Source organism: Pseudophryne corroboree, chromosome 6, assembly GCF_028390025.1.
Source record: "Pseudophryne corroboree isolate aPseCor3 chromosome 6, aPseCor3.hap2, whole genome shotgun sequence".
Taxonomy (NCBI): domain Eukaryota; kingdom Metazoa; phylum Chordata; class Amphibia; order Anura; family Myobatrachidae; genus Pseudophryne; species Pseudophryne corroboree.
In genome coordinates, this window is record NC_086449.1 from 243,822,698 (window position 1) to 243,827,989 (window position 5,292).

The window sequence follows — 5,292 nt, forward strand, 5'->3', positions numbered from 1 at the left end:
ATTATGATCTGCAAGACAATTGTATAGGCGTGTACCCAGCTTTAGTCTCTGTACTGTAGGTGAGTCAACACATTGATGCTTATATCCAATCCATCCTCTTAGGCACAACCTGTTCCTGCCTTGTGCCGAGGCCTTTAATGATAAATGTTACAATGCAAATGTGTCTCATTCCTCCAGGGTCAGACTGGGATACAGGGCTCCACTGCCTAAGTGCTCAAAACCTCATCTAGGGGCCAGGTTCCAGACTGTGCACTTAAATTATACATTGTTACTTGGTTCGATTCTATAGAAACTACACCAAGATTTGCCCTCCTGCCAATCAAAGTGGGTGGTCATAACACCCCCCTGCCCCCTCCTGTAGTGGCTGTGGGCTTTACTATAATTAGTACATTTCTCTATCGTCCTAAGTGGATGCTGGGGTTCCTGAAAGGACCATGGGGAATAGCGGCTCCGCAGGAGACAGGGCACAAAAGTAAAGCTTTTACAGGTCAGGTGGTGTGTACTGGCTCCTCCCCCTATGACCCTCCTCCAGACTCCAGTTAGATTTTTGTGCCCGGCCGAGAAGGGTGCAATTCTAGGTGGCTCTCATAAAGAGCTGCTTAGAGAGTTTAGCTTAGGTTTTTTATTTTACAGTGATTCCTGCTGGCAACAGGATCACTGCAACGAGGGACAGAGGGGAGAAGAAGTGAACTCACCTGCGTGCAGGATGGATTGGCTTCTTGGCTACTGGACATGAAGCTCCAGAGGGACGATCACAGGTACAGCCTGGATGGTCACCGGAGCCACGCCGCCGGCCCCCTCACAGATGCTGAAGCAAGAAGAGGTCCAGAATCGGCGGCTGAAGACTCCTGCAGTCTTCTTAAGGTAGCGCACAGCACTGCAGCTGTGCGCCATTTTCCTCTCAGCACACTTCACACGGCAGTCACTGAGGGTGCAGGGCGCTGGGGGGGGGCGCCCTGGGAGGCAAATGAAAACCTTTAAAAAGGCTAAAAATACCTCACATATAGCCCCAGAGGCTATATGGAGATATTTACCCCTGCCTAAATGTACTAAATAGCGGGAGACGAGCCCGCCGAAAAAGGGGCGGGGCCTATCTCCTCAGCACACGGCGCCATTTTCTGTCACAGCTCCGCTGGTCAGGAAGGCTCCCAGGTCTCTCCCCTGCACTGCACTACAGAAACAGGGTATAACAGAGAGGGGGGGCAGAATAAATGGCAATATATTAATATAAAAGCAGCTATAAGGGAGCACTTAATCATAAGGCTATCCCTGTCATATATAGCGCTTTTTGGTGTGTGCTGGCAGACTCTCCCTCTGTCTCCCCAAAGGGCTAGTGGGTCCTGTCTTCGTATAGAGCATTCCCTGTGTGTCTGCTGTGTGTCGGTACGTGTGTGTCGACATGTATGAGGACGTTATTGGTGTGGAGGCGGAGCAATTGCCAAATATGAGGATGTCACCTCCTAGGGGGTCGACACCAGAATGGATGCCTTTATTTGTGGAATTACGGGATAGCGTCAACTCACTTAAGCAGTCGTTTGCCGACATGAGGCGGCCGGACACTCAATTAGTGTCTGTCCAGGCGCCTCAAACACCGTCAGGGGCTGTAAAACGTCCCTTGCCTCAGTCGGTCGACACAGACCCAGACACAGGCACTGATTCCGGTGGTGAAGGTGACGAATCAACCGTATTTTCCAGTAGGGCCACACGTTATATGATTTTGGCAATAAAGGAGATGTTACATTTAGCTGATACTACAGGTACCACTAAACAGGGTATTATGTGGGGTGTGAAAAAACTACCAGTAGTTTTTACCGAATCAGAAGAATTAAATGACGTGTGTGATGAAGCGTGGGGTGCCCCGAAAAAAAACTGCTAATTTCAAAGAAGTTATTGGCTTTATACCCTTTCCCGCCAGAGGTTAGGGAGCGCTGGGAAACACCTCCTAGGGTGGACAAAGCGCTAACACGCTTATCAAAACAAGTGGCGTTACCCTCTCCTGAGACGGACGCACTTAAAGATCCATCAGATAGGAGGATGGAAAATATCCAAAAAGGTATATACACACATGCAGGTGTTATACTACGACCAGCTATTGCGACTGCCTGGATGTGCAGTGCTGGGGTAGTTTGGTCAGAGTCCCTGATCGAAAATATTGATACCCTGGACAGGGACAATATTTTACTGTCGTTAGAACAAATAAAGGATGCATTTCTTTATATGCGTGATGCACAGAGAGATATCTGCACACTGGCATCACGGGTAAGTGCTATGTCCATTTCGGCCAGAAGAGCTTTATGGACACGACAGTGGACAGGCGATGCGTAGAGGAGTTATTTGAGGTCGGTCTATCGGATTTGGTGGCCACGGCTACGGCCGGGAAATCCACCTTTCTACCTCAAGTCACTCCCCAACAGAAAAAGGCACCGACCTTTCAACCGCAGCCCTTTCGTTCCTTTAAAAATAAGAGAGCAAAGGGCTATTCATATCTGCCACGAGGCAGAGGACGAGGGAAGAGACAGCAACAGGCAGCTCCTTCCCAGGAACAGAAGCCCTCCCCGGCTTCTACAAAAGCCTCAGCATGACGCTGGGGCTTCGCAAACGGACTCGGGGGCGGTAGGCGGTCGTCTCAAAAATTACAGCGCGCAGTGGGCTCACTCGCAGGTAAATCCCTGGATCCTGCAGATAATATCTCAGGGGTACAGGTTGAAATTAGAGACAGAGCCACCTCGCCGTTTCCTGAAGTCTGCTTTACCAACGTCCCCCTCAGAAAGGGAGACGGTTTTGGAAGCCATTCACAAGCTGTATTCTCAGCAGGTGATAGTCAAGGTACCTCTTCTACAACAAGGGAAGGGGTATTATTCCACTCTATTTGTGGTACCAAAGCCGGATGGCTCGGTAAGGCCTATTCTAAATCTGAAGTCCTTGAACCTATACATAAAGAAGTTCAAGTTCAAGATGGAGTCACTCAGAGCAGTGATAGCGAACCTGGAAGAAGGGGACTTTATGGTATCCTTGGACATCAAGGATGCGTATCTCCACGTTCCAATTACCCCTCACACCAGGGGTACCTCAGGTTCGTTGTACAAAACTGTCACTATCAGTTTCAGACGCTGCCGTTTGGTTTGTCCACGGCACCTCGGGTCTTTACAAAGGTAATGGCCGAGATAATATTTCTTCTTCGAAGAAAAGGCGTATTAATTATCCCATACTTGGACGATCTCCTAATAAGGGCAAGGTCCAGAGAACAGCTAGAGATGGGTTTAGCACTATCTCAAGAGGTGCTAAAGCAGCACGGATGGATTCTGAATATTCCAAAATCCCAATTAATGCCGACAACTCGTCTGCTGTTCCTGGGGATGATTCTGGACACAGTTCAGAAAAAAGGTTTTTCTTCCCGAAGAAAAAGCCAAGGAGTTATCTGACCTGGTCAGGAACCTCCTAAAACCAGGAAAGGTGTCTGTACATCAATGCACAAGAGTCCTGGGAAAAAAAATGGTAGCTTCTTACGAAGCAATCCCTTTCGGCAGATTCCATGCAAAGGGATCTGTTGGACAAATGGTCAGGGTCGCATCTTCAGATGCACCTGCGGATAACCCTGTCGCCGAGGACAAGGGTATCACTTCTGTGGTGGTTGCAGGAGGCTCATCTATTGGAGGGCCGCAGATTCGGCATACAGGATTGGATCCTGGTGACCACGGATGCCAGCCTGAGAGGCTGGGGAGCAGTCACACAGGGAAGAAATTTCCAGGGAGTGTGGTCGAGCCTGAAAAAGTCTCTTCACATAAGCATTCTGGAACTAAGAGCAATCTACAATGCTCTAAGCCAGGCGGAACCTCTGCTTCAAGGAAGACCGGTGTTGATCCAGTCGGACAACATCACGGCAGTCGCCCATGTAAACAGACAGGGCGGCACAAGAAGCAGGAGGGCAATGGCAGAAGCTGCCAGGATCCTTCGCTGGGCGGAGAATCACGTGATAGCACTGTCAGCAGTATTCATCCCGGGCGTGGACAACTGGGCAGCAGACTTCCTCAGCAGACACGACCTTCACCCGGGAGAGTGGGGACTTCATCCAGAAGTTTTCCACATGCTATTAAACCGTTGGGTAAAACCAATGGTGGACATGATGGCGTCTCGCCTCAACAAAACACTGGACAGGTATTGCGCCAGGTCAAGAGATCCGCAGGCAATAGCTGTGGACGCGCTGGTAACACCTTGGGTGTACCAGTCGGTATATGTGTTTCCTCCTCTGCCTCTCATACCAAAGGTATTGAGGATTATACGGCAAAGAGGAGTAAGACTAGTGGCTCCGGATTGGCCAAGAAGGACTTGGTACCCGGAACTTCAAGAGATGGTCACGGACGATCCGTGGCCTCTACTTCTGAGAAGGGACCTGCTTCAGCAGGGTCCTTGTCTTTTTCAAGACTTACCGCGGCTGCGTTTGACGGCATGGCGTTGAATGCCAGATCCTAAAAGGAAAAGGCATTCCAGAAGAAGTCATTCCTACCTTGATAAAGGCAAGGAAGGAAGTCACCGCGAAGCATTATCGCCGTATTTGGCGAAAATATGTTGCGTGGTGCGAGCAGCGGAGTGCTCCGATGGAGGAATTTCAACTGGGTCGTTTTCCTACATTTCCTGCAATCAGGATTGTCTATGGGTCTCAAATTGGGATCTATTAAGGTTCAAATTTCGGCCCTATCAATATTCTTCCACAAAGAATTGGCCTCAGTCCCTGAGGTCCAGATTTTTATCAAAGGAGTACTGCATATACAGCCTCCTGTGGTGCCTAAGGTGGCACCGTGGGATCTAAATGTAGTTTTAGATTTCCTCAAATCCAATTGGTTTGAACCACTAAAGAATGTGGATTTGAAATATCTCACATGGAAAGTGACTATGTTACTGGCCCTGGCTTCGGCCGGGAGAGTATCTGAACTGGCGGCTTTGTCTTATAAAAGCCCTTATTTAATTTTCCATTCGACATAGGGCAGAGCTGCGGACGCGTCCGCATTTTCTCCCTAAGGTGGTATCAGCGTTTCACCTGAACCAGCCTATTGTAGTGCCTGCGGCTACAGACGACTTGAAGGACTCCATGTTGTTGGACGTTGTCAGAGCCTTAAAAATATACATTTAAAGGACGGCTGGAGTCAGAAAATCTGACTCGCTGTTTATACTGTATGCACCCAACAAGTTGGGTGCACCTGCTTCTAAGCAGTCGATTGCTCGTTGGTTTTGTAACAAAATTCAACTTGTACATTCTGTGGCAGGCCTGCCACAGCCTAAATCTGTTAAGGCCCA